The 15,482-nt window shown below is 43.9% G+C and overlaps 1 protein-coding gene across 1 annotated transcript in view; it reads right to left on the bottom strand.

Annotated features, from left to right (window-relative positions):
- The window catches only part of LOC129841062 (catenin delta-1-like), a 45,870-nt gene extending 38,025 nt beyond the window's left edge, over positions 1–7,845 (bottom strand). Inside the window, exon 1 of the mRNA XM_055909171.1 lies at positions 7,768–7,845. The gene's annotated coding sequence lies outside the window, so the exon portion shown is untranslated. The remainder of the gene's footprint in view (positions 1–7,767) is intronic.
- Positions 7,846–15,482: the final 7,637 nt, after the last annotated feature.

Raw genomic sequence — 15,482 nt, 5'->3', positions numbered from 1 at the left:
CATGTCTAATGTGTACTCATGTGATATTTGAGTGACTCAAAATCTATGTGCTAAAAAACAGATGACATGAACTAGTTATGAATAGCTCTGAGGTATGCAATGACTGACATGACAAGAGGATACCTGATGATGTACTACCCAATACCGAAATTTCACCTTGTGCATTCTACTATTACAACTTTTAAGAGTAAGTTGAAAGCCCGACTGAGTTTCTTAAAAAAAAAAAAAAAAACACTGCCCTGGCAGATGGCCTTAGTGCCCTGGCAGACTGAACACCTTTTGAAGCCAAATGGCCATGCCCCTAAAATCATGTGCCAGATTTCTAGGATTCTAGGGCTGCGTTCAGACAGGCAGACCAATTCTGATGTTTTTCCCACTAATTGGTCTTTTGACCAATCACATCCGATCATTTCAGAGCTGACCAATTATTGGAGAAAAAAAGATCAGAATTGGGCTGCCTGCCTAAACACAGCCTTAGACTGTGTTGTGAGACACAGAGACAGCAGCTGTTCAGAGACCGGAGGTGAGACACCAGTAATATGAAGCTCTGTCATCCTCAATGTGGTGCATGTAATTTTGACCTCACCCAGCATGCCAGGTAGGGTTCTAGGATATTTCTATCAGCTGTTGAAAGAGACTGAAGGTGACCAGTTGGCTAGGATTCTAGGTTCTTTCTAGACTATCAGCTGTTGAAAGACTGAAGGTGACACCAGTGATATCAGTTGGCTAGGATTCTAGGTTCTTTGTAGAGTGTGTTCTTAGACACACACGACAGCTATTGAAACAGACAGCAGTGATATCACGCTCAGTCACCCTAAAGGCTGTTGAATGAGACAGCAGAGATAACACGCTGAGTCAACCTAAAGATTTGCTTGCCACCATGTATGGCTGTACTGTGGTGTTGTGTTTCTGTGTTATATTACGTTACTTACAGGCCGTGGAAATCCTTTCCCATTTCAAGGAGAATAAAGTGTCACGGCTGTATGCATATATGAAGATCTCTGAGCATCAGGCTTCATCACCATAATGCTGATGTTTCTAACAAGTCCAGTCCAGCGCAGGCCTTAAGTGCAGGTGGAGGCCATCGTTAGCCCCTCCATTATTAAAGCCGTTAGCCCAGTGGTGAATCCTGTGTGTCCACTGATGGGACAGCATGGGTATTAGACAGCTAAGCCATTTACTGCTCCCGACCCTACACAGTTCTCACACACAACTAACCCGCCAATGTGCACGATGCATTCTCAGTCAACACATGCATGTAGGATTGTAGGTAAATACTACTAACTGCTCTAGATCAATGCCAGCAGCATACCACCCTGTATCCCAATACTGGCTTGCCCCTGAAGCTAAGCCGGGTTAGTCCTGGTCAGTCCCTGGATGGGAGACAAGACGCTGTTGGAAGTGGTGTTGGAGGGCCAGTAGGAGGCACTCTTTCCTCTGGTCTAAAATAAAATATCCCAATTCCCCAGGGCAGTGATTGGGGACATTGCCCTGTGTAGGGTGAAGGCTTTTGGACGGGACGTTAAACATGTGTCTTGACTCTCTGTGGTCACTAAAGATCCCATGGAACTTATTGTAAGAGTCAGGGTGTTAACCCTGGTGTCCTGGCTAAATTCCCAATGTGGCCCTCATATTGTCACCTTATCACCCCCAGCTTAAGACTGGCTCATTCATCCCTCTACCCTGTAACTATTCCCCAGGTTATTTCTGTAAAGGAGAATGTGTTCTTAGTCAACTTACCTGGTAAAATAAGGGTTAAAAAATATATAAAAAATAAACCACATCTGAAGAAAATATCAAAAATATTAAATATTTTCTATAAAAAAAAGTCTCAGCGTGACCAGTTAAATCTCCAGATACAAAAGTCATCTCAATCAGTAGCAGTTATCAGGCCTCATGTCAGTGGAAGCTCAGTATGTTCCCATACTACATGGAAATAATAGTTTTATAGTGATTGGGTAGTAATATGCAAGGACCACACACACACTTGATTCCACCGTGTTTTACTGAGTGTCATGGCTGCTGTGTGGTAAAGCATTGTTGAGGTCTGGTCCCTGTACTGGTGCTGTGTGGGAAAGCATTGTTGTGGTCTGGTCGTGTGGTAAAGTCTTGTTGTAGTCTGGTCCCTGTACTGGTGCTGTGTGGTAAAGCATTGTTGTGGTCTGGTCCCTGTACTGGTGCTATGTGGTAAAGTCTTGTTGTAGTCTGGTCCTTGTACTGGTGCTAAAGTATTGTTGAGGTCTGGTCGTGTGTGGTAAAGTCTTGTTGTAGACTGGTCCCTGTACTGGTGCTGTGTGGTAAAGTCTTGTTGTAGACTGGTCCCTGTACTGGTGCTATGTGGTAAAGTCTTGTTGTAGTCTGGTCCCTGTACTGGTGCTGTGTGGTAAAGTCTTGTTGTAGACTGGTCCCTGTACTGGTGCTATGTGGTAAAGTCTTGTTGTAGTCTGGTCCCTGTACTGGTGCTGTGTGGTAAAGTCTTGTTGCAGACTGGTCCCTGTACTGGTGCTGTGTGGTAAAGCATTGTTGTGGTCTGGTCCCTGTACTGGTGCTGTGTGGTAAAGCATTGTTGTGGTCTGGTCGTGTGGTAAAGTATTGTTGTAGTCTGGTCCCTGTACTGGTGCTATGTGGTAAAGCATTGTTGTGGTCTGGTCGTGTGGTAAAGTATTGTTGTAGTCTGGTCCCTGTACTGGTGCTATGTGGTAAAGTCTTGTTGTAGACTGGTCCCTGTACTGGTGCTATGTGGTAAAGCATTGTTGTGGTCTGGTCGTGTGTGGTAAAGTCTTGTTGTAGACTGGTCCCTGTACTGGTGCTGTGTGGTAAAGTCTTGTTGTAGACTGGTCCCTGTACTGGTGCTGTGTGGTAAAGTATTGTTGTGGTCTGGTCCCTGTACTGGTGCTGTGTGGTAAAGTCTTGTTGTAGACTGGTCGTGTGGTAAAGTATTGTTGTAGTCTGGTCCCTGTACTGGTGCTGTGTGGTAAAGCATTGTTGTGGTCTGGTCGTGTGGTAAAGTCTTGTTGTAGACTGGTCCCTGTACTGGTGCTATGTGGTAAAGTCTTGTTGTAGACTGGTCCCTGTACTGGTGCTATGTGGTAAAGCATTGTTGTGGTCTGGTCGTGTGTGGTAAAGTCTTGTTGTAGACTGGTCCCTGTACTGGTGCTGTGTGGTAAAGTCTTGTTGTAGACTGGTCCCTGTACTGGTGCTGTGTGGTAAAGTATTGTTGTGGTCTGGTCCCTGTACTGGTGCTGTGTGGTAAAGTCTTGTTGTAGACTGGTCGTGTGGTAAAGTATTGTTGTAGTCTGGTCCCTGTACTGGTGCTATGTGGTAAAGTCTTGTTGTGGTCTGGTCGTGTGTGGTAAAGTATTGTTGTAGACTGGTCCCTGTACTGGTGCTGTGTGGTAAAGTATTGTTGTAGTCTGGTCCCTGTACTGGTGCTGTGTGGTAAAGTATTGTTGTGGTCTGGTCGTGTGTGGTAAAGTATTGTTGTAGACTGGTCCCTGTACTGGTGCTATGTGGTAAAGTCTTGTTGTGGTCTGGTCGTGTGTGGTAAAGTATTGTTGTAGACTGGTCCCTGTACTGGTGGTATGTGGTAAAGTCTTGTTGTGGTCTGGTCGTGTGTGGTAAAGTCTTGTTGTAGTCTGGTCCCTGTACTGGTGCTATGTGGTAAAGTCTTGCTGTAGTCTGGTCCCTGTACTGGTGCTGTGTGGTAAAGTATTGTTGTGGTCTGGTCGTGTGTGGTAAAGTCTTGTTGTAGACTGGTCCCTGTACTGGTGCTGTGTGGTAAAGTATTGTTGTGGTCTGGTCCCTGTACTGGTGCTGTGTGGTAAAGTCTTGTTGTAGACTGGTCGTGTGGTAAAGTATTGTTGTAGTCTGGTCCCTGTACTGGTGCTATGTGGTAAAGTCTTGTTGTGGTCTGGTCGTGTGTGGTAAAGTATTGTTGTAGACTGGTCCCTGTACTGGTGCTGTGTGGTAAAGTCTTGTTGTAGTCTGGTCCCTGTACTGGTGCTGTGTGGTAAAGTCTTGTTGTGGTCTGGTCGTGTGTGGTAAAGTATTGTTGTAGACTGGTCCCTGTACTGGTGCTATGTGGTAAAGTCTTGTTGTGGTCTGGTCGTGTGTGGTAAAGTATTGTTGTAGACTGGTCCCTGTACTGGTGGTATGTGGTAAAGTCTTGTTGTGGTCTGGTCGTGTGTGGTAAAGTCTTGTTGTAGTCTGGTCCCTGTACTGGTGCTATGTGGTAAAGTCTTGTTGTAGTCTGGTCCCTGTACTGGTGCTGTGTGGTAAAGTCTTGTTGTGGTCTGGTCGTGTGTGGTAAAGTCTTGTTGTAGACTGGTCCCTGTACTGGTGCTGTGTGGTAAAGTCTTGTTGTAGTCTGGTCCCTGTACTGGTGCTGTGTGGTAAAGTCTTGTTGTAGTCTGGTCCCTGTACTGGTGCTATGTGGTAAAGTCTTGTTGTAGACTGGTCCCTGTACTGGTGCTGTGTGGTAAAGTCTTGTTGTAGTCTGGTCCCTGTACTGGTGCTGTGTGGTAAAGTCTTGTTGTAGTCTGGTCCCTGTACTGGTGCTGTGTGGTAAAGTCTTGTTGTAGTCTGGTCCCTGTACTGGTGCTATGTGGTAAAGTCTTGTTGTAGTCTGGTCCCTGTACTGGTGCTGTGTGGTAAAGTCTTGTTGTGGTCTGGTCGTGTGTGGTAAAGTCTTGTTGTAGTCTGGTCCCTGTACTGGTGCTGTGTGGTAAAGTCTTGTTGTAGTCTGGTCCCTGTACTGGTGCTGTGTGGTAAAGTCTTGTTGTAGACTGGTCCCTGTACTGGTGCTGTGTGGTAAAGTCTTGTTGTAGTCTGGTCCCTGTACTGGTGCTGTGTGGTAAAGTCTTGTTGTAGTCTGGTCCCTGTACTGGTGCTGTGTGGTAAAGTCTTGTTGTAGTCTGGTCCCTGTACTGGTGCTGTGTGGTAAAGTCTTGTTGTAGTCTGGTCCCTGTACTGGTGCTGTGTGGTAAAGTATTGTTGTGGTCTGGTCCCTGTACTGGTGCTGTGTGGTAAAGTCTTGTTGTAGTCTGGTCCCTGTACTGGTGCTGTGTGGTAAAGTATTGTTGTGGTCTGGTCCCTGTACTACTGCTGCTGACTCAGACACATTTGAATGGCTGGCGACAGTTGGTGTGTGTGTTTTAACCTTGGCCTCAGTCCAAACACCACCAATGCCACTCCTAGACTTCCACCTATGTAACACTGCCCGCAGGCAAACTAAATACTGGCCAGAGTATGGTGGCCTCTGACACTGACACACGCAGTAGAGGCATGTTGGGGCAGTGCAAGACAGACCTTCCAAGATCCAACCAACAAGTTAGACATGTTAATTCTCTGACTGGGGAAAAGGGAGTCAGATACACAGCGGTATGATGTCATGCTCAATCAAATATATGGAGGGAAGAGAATGTGAAATAGCCACGCCCGTTGTTTACATACAGGTAGAGTGGAGTCATGCACAACCAGTAAAGGTGACCAGGAAATGAAATGGCTGACATGTTCACTCTGAAAACCACCGGCAAATTTTTGTATTTATTTTTTTAACACCAAGTTAACAGTTCAAATATAAACACATCTCAGGTGTAGCGCCAAACCTAGGAAGGTGCAAATACAGTAAAAGCAGACTTCCGTGTGTCTGGGCCACACCCATAGTGTGACTTGAAAGGCTGTCATTACAGAGGTTCATAAATGATACTCCTGGCATAAAAAGCACCGACTGTGTGCTGGAGCTAGGCTACTACATTGCTAGGCTACAACTCTCAAGTCACTTTGAAATAACTTCTAGTATGAACTCAACGACAGAGTCATCTCACAAATTACATATGAAGGTATTTATATTACAACTACTGAAAAGAGAGCATGTACTAACTCGTTCCCTCTCCTTCTCCCAAATTTCAACTGGTCAATGTTGACAAATGTCAAACACTTAGCTGTGTTGCGCTGGAACCCCCCAGCTGACAGCTAAGATAGTTTGACATGTGTATGTATGGTGCTCTTTTTGATCAATAGATATTGGTAGTGAGGAGCGACAAACCATGGAACTGTAGCATACAATATAAGAGCAGAACAAACCAATGCATGGCCCTGGTCACGTCTGGTGGAGACCCTGCATTGAAACAGTGTAAACTGAGAAGGTAGCTATGGCATCGCCGTTGGACTCTGAAATCTTTCTACATAACTTGAGTGTGCAAATGAAACAACCACGCCCGACTCTACCCCACCCACTGGCAGGCAGCCTAGCGGTTAGAAGTGTTGGGCCAGAAACTGAAAGGTTGCTGGTCCAAATCCTGAGCCGACTAGGTTAAAAATATGTCAATGTGCCCTCGAGCAAGGCACTTTACACTGATTGCTCTTGTAAGACACTGGATAAGAGCGTCTGCTAAATGACTATGTAAACCCATCCTATTCCAAAACGTGGCCAAGACCCACAAAACAGGTTATTCTCTTCCTCTCCTCCCCCTTTCCACCTTGCTCTCATTGTGAATATATCAAAGAAATCCAAGACATGAAAGAGGGAGCCACCCCTTCATAACAGAAAAGGAAAAAAACACAAACACGGATGGTGTTGGACAGTTATTACTGTACACCGCCATGTAATGTTACAGTAGTCGTGTGTACACCTTGCAGGTGTTTCATGCATTCACCACATAAGGTTACATCTCGATTTATCTTGGCAAATATGACAGGAGATAAAGTTTAGTACAGAGTAAACACTTCCTAAACAATGTAACGTTAGTTAGCTACCTTGGCTAGTCGAGAACAACTTCTCACTAGAGTCATTAACGCTACACCACTGCTACACATTAACAGCATGAGGGGGGGGGGGCAGCAAAAACTCCCTCTACACATGACGGTGATGTAATAGAGACCTATGATAAAATGACTAACGTGGACTTTGACTCATATTTCGTGAGCGGGCTGGCCAACGTCCGTGTACGAGGAGTATCTGGTAGCTCACTCTCCCGAAGGGCTTTGATCTAACGACTACAGTATGCCCAACTTACTGTCTGCCGGGAGTCAGTGAAATGCATGGAACTTAAGACCATAAAATGCTTGTTAGGTTGACAATTTTGATAACTTCACATAGCTCAATTGCTTGTTGGGTAACGTTAACTAGGTGACAAACGTCACACTCGCTCTCAAGCAAACGTTAGCTCGTTGGCTGGTTTGCTAGCAGAAACTAACTTAGCGAGCTAACGACGATTGTTTTATGCTAATGTTAGCTTATTAATAGGTAACTAAGCAAGTCGCTATTATTGGACAGTAGTGCAATGAGTGCAAAACAAACAGTCGAATACAATAGCTATATTATAACTAAGCTACAATTCGCTAACTGTAGACATCTAACGTTAGCAAACCAAAATACAACACCGCTAACGTTAGCTAGCGACCGCTTGCTAACTAGCTAACGTTAACTATTTTTTGTATACGTTCAGACACTTAAAGAAAATGATTGAAAAACAATGTACTGAATTACCAATTTCGGGTGGTTCTTTTGTTGTTTTCATGCAAGTCCCCAGACGTTGTTTGAACAGGGATCCAGGCCTATCGAAACACTCAGATTTCCTACTGCTGCGGTAGCAAGTCGTTGCAATTCCAATTCTGGGCGTGCTTAGCCCACTGCACGACCGAGTAGTGAAGTCGAATTTCCCCTATTCACCAAATAGCTTTACCTAGATTACACAAACATGGGTAAACTAACGCGGAAAGTGAATAACTAAGCCCCCCTTGACTCTGTACTCTTTTAGAACCAACCTAGAATAGATAATAGGTATGTTCCTCGGCTTGTTCACTGCTCTTCCCCTTCCTTCCCGACAGCTTTCCTATTTTCCCTTGGTGCGAGATGACGAGCACACACACACAGGATAGGGGATGGGTTCTTTACCGTAATTACCATTAGTTGCGCATTCACCCAAAACCAGCATGCATTGTAAAGTAAGTGGTTTATTTGAAAAAAATACAATACACACGAATAAAAGTTTTATTTACTGAATCAGTTAAATGGTTGTACTATGCAATGATAATATACAGTTTTATTTGATACAAAAAAAAACACAAATATATATTTATTATTTACACAAGCATGAATTATTTTCTACATCAATCAATTTTTGATTTAGTGCACTTAACATACATACTGCACTATAGGGCACTGGTCAAAATAGGGTGACATTTGCGACACAACCATAAATTCGTAAAAACACAGGTTATGGGATATAGGATACATTAATTATGCAAAGCAGCAATAAACTGCAACATGTGGACAAATCTGCAATTCAAGAAAAGAGATATGAGTAAATATTGATGAGAAAGTTGCCAAAATATGAAATTAAAATCACGTATCATTTTTTTCATCATATACATTTTCTCTACTACACCCTTCTTTCTCACATCCCCACCAGTCCCAGCTAGTATCTGATCAGGGTTTTATATACAGGAAATGACTCAGGACGTACTGTACTCAGAACTGTGGAAATTACCTATATCTTTACATTGATTATTCTGAAAATCTCTGTGTGTGTGTGTGTGTGTGTGTGTGTGTATATGTGTGTATGGACAAACTGGAGAGATATTAAAGGTTAGAAATGCATCATCCCCCCACCCCGACTGATGTCCATTTCCTCATTTTGTGGAAATTACTCAGAAATTAGTCAGTGGAAATGATCGATATCATAAATAGCTTATTCTGAAGATGCGTGTGTGTGTAACCTGATCTTGGGCAGTGTGTTGAAAGACTTGCCTCCTACTTGTTCTCTTCCTCCTGTCCTCTGGGATACTCTCACCTCTCTCTGCCAGCAGCCCTCCCTCCTGGGGTGCAGGGGCTACCCCTCCATGCACCGCTATCCAGCTCTCTGTTGACACCTACTGACCTAAAGAGACAGCACCAGGAGACTACTGTTTACCGAAAGGGATCTCAATACACACACACAAGCAAACACGAATGCACGTGCGTGCGCACACACACACACACACACACACACACACACACACACACACACACACACACACACACACACACAATGACAGTCCATCTCCCAACTAGGTCGTATTCAGCCTCTATGCATAAATCTTTTGTTTACCTGACTCTTGACTTGCAGAGCAGAAACATAGCTGTGGTGGTCAGCAGCACTATGACCAGTCTGATGATGACAGCTGGCAGAGGAGAGGCTGGAACAGAGACACGTATTGGTTAGCATCCTAGGGATTAGCATCAGAACCATCTGTGAATCAGAAGAGTCTGTCAGTTAAAGTTACGTCTGGTTCATGTTCAGGTACCTGTTACGGTTAGAGAGAGGAGCTCACTCTCAGAGGAGAAGTTATGAGAGAAAACATCATTCTTATAAACACAGCTGTAGTTCCCTTGGTGGGAGTCATCTGCAGCAGGGAAGAGGAAGGCAGAAGAGTGATTGACAGCTGGCTGGGTCTGGGTTCTGTTGATCCCGGGGAGCATGAGGAGGAAGGAGCCTCCTGGGTACTGTGGCTGAGTGGAGCAGGTGATGGTGAAGCTGTGGCCCCATAACAGCTCGGGTCCCGGGTAGCCCCTGGACACCCCTTCGGTTGAGACACTCAGGGAGATATCAGGCTGGACCAGGAGATCTGGAGAAGAGGATGGAACATCTAATGACTTTCCTAATTTAGGATGTGATGACATCATCGATGTGGAAGTAAGTGTAAGTGATTAATAACACCCTCCCTCACAGAGCAACACAAACAGATACCTACCCTGTTTATGAGGTTTATTGTTATTCTATTTCAAAGATGAAGGGCCTACAGCAACTTATAGACCTGGAAGACAGTAGCAGTTCTGATGATCCCGGGGAGCGTGAGGAGAAATTGAGGATTTCTATTTGATTAATTAGTCAAGTTTCTCTGATAGTTTGGCTCCATTTACACTATCACGGCAATAGTCAAACACACAAAACAAATATTTTTCCAGAGTATCAACACAATGCTGGAACCTGAAACCTGAAAATTGTCTGTAAAATGTACTATCAATGGAAACTTCTCCTCCTCACTTCGGAAAGCTATTACAGCAGGCACAGCACGTGACTCAGTAAAAAAAAAAAACATCTTCAAACCATCTAACCAACAAGTCTTACCTGAACAGACCACACCGGCATCGCCTCCGTTGTGAGAAAGCTTCCGAAGCCAGCGTATGAGTATGGGCATCGACGCAGTTCAGACTCTGATCCTCTGCATGAAAAAGACATCTGTGTGACTAATCCAGATCCTCTGCCAAAGTAACTGCCTCGTGTTGCTGAAACTGCAGAACCACAGTCCAGCTGTCTGCCACAGTCCAGCTGTCTGCACACAGTCCAGCTGTCTGCACACAGTCCAGCTGTCTGCCACAGTCCAGCTGTCTGCACACAGTCCAGCTGTCTGCCACAGTCCAGCTGTCTGCCACAGTCCAGCTGTCTGCACTCCACAGTTGCTCTGTTGATGTCCCAGTCAGTGCCCGCTATTGTGGCCCCGCCCAAATGATGTAAAAACACTTTCCCTGCACACCTACTCCCTCCCTGCAACAGACCGAGTAGTGTAGCTAGACAGAGAGAGAGATAGAGAGAGAGTCAGAGAGAGTCAGAGAGAGAGAGAGTCAGAGAGAGAGAGAGAGTCAGAGAGAGAGCGACAAAGAGAAATTATGTGTGTAAGAAGGAGAGAGAGAGAAAGAGAGTCAGAGAGATGGAGAGAGAGAGGGGTACATGTACTGCTCTTAAAGCAGACAATTAAATAAGCAACAAGTTGTTTAGTGACATAGTGTTGTTTGATTTGTGACATCTGAAAGAAAGACTCCTTTACTCGAGCAGTTGAGTCCCACATCATTTCCATGTGTGCAGTTCTTCTTTTCTCTGGCTGCGGTGCTACAGTCCAGGAGAAGGGACTCATTGCCTTTACACTGGAACTCTTTATCCCAGGTCTGACCCTCACCTTCTCAATAGAGCCCCCTATGTAGAGCAGAAAGATATGGACAGAGAAGCTCCCGACAAACTACCTCTGCATCCTGCCAGTCAAAGTCAGCTTCACACACTGAGGCCCAGGACTGATTGAACTTCACCTCCAATCTACCAGAGCATGCATTCTCTCCATCCACAAGCCACACAAAGTCCGAGGATAAACAGATGATTGAACAATCGATCAGTTGTGTTGATGATTCTGTTATCCGCAGGTCATCAATTCTCGAACACATCTGGGATTTCTAATCAGCTAATTCTTGATTGGCTGAATGTGTGTACGTGTGTGGTTTGTGTGTGTGTACCTGTGTGTGTGTGCATCAATGAAAACCCTTTTCTTCGATATCAAGAGTGCAATGATCATCCCTCCCCCATCTATCTCCCTCTCCCTCTCTCCAAACATCTCCCTCTCTCTCTCCCCCCCTCTCCTCCCTCCTCTCTCTCTCTCCCTCCTCCTCCCCCCCTCTCTCTCTTAACAAACACTGGATATGGGATACAATTCTGTTTACAGTTTTTGCTTAGACAAAAGCATCAAAACCTTAACTTTTGCAACCATCCCTTAAACAAAGGCACCAAAAGTACAACACACATTTTCTGCTTTGCACTTTGTTTGCAATTCGGCAACACACTTGCGAAACACTACGCACTGGTTCTTACATTAGACACTTATCGTTGATATCGTTTTCAAACTGGGGCTCCACTAGGCTGTAGCCTACAGGTCTACTGTCTAAATACTGAACTGTAGCCTACAGGTCTACTGTCTAAATACTGAGCTGTAGTCTACAGGTCTACTGTCTAAATACTGAGCTGTAGCCTACAGGCCTACTGTCTAAATACTGAGCTGTAGCCTACAGGTCTACTGTCTAAATACTGAGCTGTAGCCTACAGGTCTACTGTCTAAATACTGAGCTGTAGCCTACAGGTCTACTGTCTAAATACTGAGCTGTAGCCTACAGGTCTACTGTCTAAATACTGAGCTGTAGCCTACAGGTCTACTGTCTAAATACTGAGCTGTAGCCTACAGGTCTACTGTCTAAATACTGAGCTGTAGTCTACAGGTCTACTGTCTAAATACTGAGCTGTAGCCTACAGGCCTACTGTCTAAATACTGAGCTGTAGCCTACAGGTCTACTGTCTAAATACTGAGCTGTAGCCAACAGGCCTACTGTCTAAATACTGAGCTGTAGCCTACAGGTCTACTGTCTAAATACTGAGCTGTAGCCTACAGGCCTACTGTCTAAATACTGAGCTGTAGCCTACACGTCTACTGTCTAAATACTGAGCTATAGCCTACAGGTCTACTGTCTAAATACTGAGCTGTAGCCAACAGGCCTACTGTCTAAATACTGAGCTGTAGCCTACAGGCCAACTGTCTAAATACTGAGCTGTAGCCTACACGTCTACTGTCTAAATACTGAGCTGTAGCCTACAGGCCTACTGTCTAAATACTGAGCTGTAGTCTACACGTCTACTGTCTAAATACTGAGCTGTAGCCTACAGGTCTACTGTCTAAATACTGAGCTGTAGCCTACAGGTCTACTGTCTAAATACTGAGCTGTAGCCTACAGGTCTACTGTCTAAATACTGAGCTGTAGCCTACAGGTCTACTGTCTAAATACTGAGCTGTAGCCTACAGGCCTACTGTCTAAATACTGAGCTGTAGTCTACACGTCTACTGTCTAAATACTGAGCTGTAGCCTACAGGTCTACTGTCTAAATACTGAGCTGTAGCCTACAGGTCTACTGTCTAAATACTGAGCTGTAGCCTACAGGTCTACTGTCTAAATACTGAGCTGTAGCCTACAGGTCTACTGTCTAAATACTGAGCTGTAGCCTACAGGTCTACTGTCTAAATACTGAGCTGTAGCCTACAGGTCTACTGTCTAAATACTGAGCTGTAGCCTACAGGTCTACTGTCTAAATACTGAGCTGTAGCCTACAGGTCTACTGTCTAAATACTGAGCTGTAGTCTACAGGTCTACTGTCTAAATACTGAGCTATAGCCTACAGGTCTACTGTCTAAATACTGAGCTGTAGCCTACAGGTCTACTGTCTAAATACTGAGCTGTAGCCTACAGGTCTACTGTCTAAATACTGAGCTGTAGCTTACAGGTCTACTGTCTAAATACTGAGCTGTAGCCTACAGGTCTACTGTCTAAATACTGAGCTGTAGCCTAGAGGTCTACTGTCTAAATACTGAGCTGTAGTCTACAGACTGAAGAGTGAACTGAACCTGCAGCACTTCTATCATATTACACCCTTCTTCAGTCTCACTGATATGGCATCCTCCTGTTTTTTACCTCCGCCTCTCACCGTTAAGTTCTGATCAGTTTTAGAAAGCAAAAAGATGAAATGGACATAAATTGGGTTAGTATCTCTCCAGTTTGTCACGCAATGACACACACACACACACACACACACACACACACACACACACACACACACACACACACACACCAACTGTACAGCTATTAATTACTTGTTTACAAAGTCTAAAATTACAAACAAACATATCTCATGAGGCATAAATAAGTTATATTATTCAAGAATCAATGGTTTATAATGAATCTGATTTACTGTAATATCATTAGTTAACATGTCCATTAAGCAGCAGCCTGTTGTATATTTGGTATACTGAGTCTGATTTACAGTAATATCAGTAGTTGACATGTCCAATAAGCAGTACCCTGTTGTACAGTTGAAGTTGGAAGTTTACATACACTTTAGCCAAATACATTTAAACTCAGTTTTTCACAATTCCTGACATTTAATCTGAGTAAAAATTCCGTCTTTGGTCAGTTAGGATCACCACTTTATTTTAAGAATGTGAAATGCCAGAATAATAGTAGAGAGAATGATTTATTTCAGCTTTTTTTTCTTTCATCACATTCCCAGTGGGTCAGAAGTTTGCATACACTAAATTAGTATTTGGTATAATTGCCTTTACATTGTTTAACTTGGGTCAAACGTTTCAGGTAGCCTTCCACAAGCTTCCCACAATAAGTTGGGTGAATTTTGGCCCATTCCTCCTGACAGCTGGTGTAACTAAGTAAGGTTTGTAGGCCTCCTTGCTCGCACACACTTTTTCAGTTCTGCCCACATATTTTCGATAGGATTGAGGTCAGGGCATTGTGATGGCCACTCCAATACCTTGACTTTGTTGTCCTTAAGCCATTTTGCCACAACTTTGGAAGTATGCTTGGGGTCATTGTTCATTTGGAAAACCCATTTGCGACCAAGTTTTAACTTCCTGACTGATGTCTTGAGATGTTGCTTCAATATTTCCACATAATTTTCCTGCCTCATGATACCATCTATTTTGTGAAGTGCACCAGTCCCTCCTGCAGCAAAGCACCCCCACAACATGATGCTGCCACCCCCGTGCTTCACGGTTGGGATGGTGTTCTTTGGCTTGCAAGCCACTGACCTTTTTCCTCCAAACATAATGATGGTCATTATGGCCAAACAGTTCTATCTTTGTTTCATCAGACCAGAGGAAATTTATCTAAAAAGTACAATCTTTGTCCCCATGTGCAGTTGCAAACCATAGTCTGGCTTTTTTATGGCGGTTTTGGAGCAGTGGCTTCTTCTTTGCTGAGCGGCCTTTCAGGTTATGTCGATATAGGACTTGTTTGACTGTGGATATAGATACTTTTGTACCTGTTTCCTCCAGCATCTTCACAAGGTCCTTTGCTGTTGTTCTGGGATTGATTTGCACTTTTCGCACCAAGGTACGTTCATCTCTAGGAGACAGAAGGCGTCTCCTTCCTGAGCTGTATGACAGCTGCGTGGTTCCATGGTGTTTATACTTACGTACTATTGTTTGTACAGAGGAACGAGGTACCTTCAGGCATTTGGAAAAGGATGAACCAGACTTGTGGAGACTATAAAACATTTTCTGAGGTCTTGGTTGATTTCTTTTGATTTTCACATGATGTCAACCAAAGAAGGACTGAGTTTGAAGGTAGGCCTTGAAATACATCCACAGGTACACCTCCAATTGACTCAAATTATGTCAATTAGCCTATCAGGAGCTTCTAAAGCCATGACATCCTTTTCTGAAATTTTCCAAACTGTTTAAAGACACAGTCAATTTAGTGTATGTAGACTTCTGACCCACTGGAATTGTGATACAGTGAATTATAAGTGAAATAATCTGTCTGTAAACAATAGTTGGAAAAATGACTTGTGTCATGCACAAAGTAGATGTCGTAACCGACTTGCTAAAACTATAGTTTGTTAACAAGAAATTTGTGGAGTGGTTGAAAAACGAGTTTTAATGACTCAAATCTAAGTGTATGTAAACTTCTGACTTCTACTGTATATTGTAGCCTAGGCCTACCTAAAGAACACAAACCCTAGTCTAGGCCTACCTAAAGAACACAAACCCTAGTCTAGGCCTACTCCGTTCGATTTGACAGAGATAAGAACGAGGTTGGTTTTTCATGTATGTAGCCAAGTGATATGAATTTGAACGTAAACCAAATGAGACTATATGGAGATGAATGTTTATTAGGCTAC

This window comes from Salvelinus fontinalis, chromosome 42, assembly GCF_029448725.1.
Source record: "Salvelinus fontinalis isolate EN_2023a chromosome 42, ASM2944872v1, whole genome shotgun sequence".
Taxonomy (NCBI): Eukaryota; Metazoa; Chordata; class Actinopteri; order Salmoniformes; family Salmonidae; genus Salvelinus; species Salvelinus fontinalis.
This window is presented reverse-complemented; position numbering and strand designations above follow the sequence as displayed.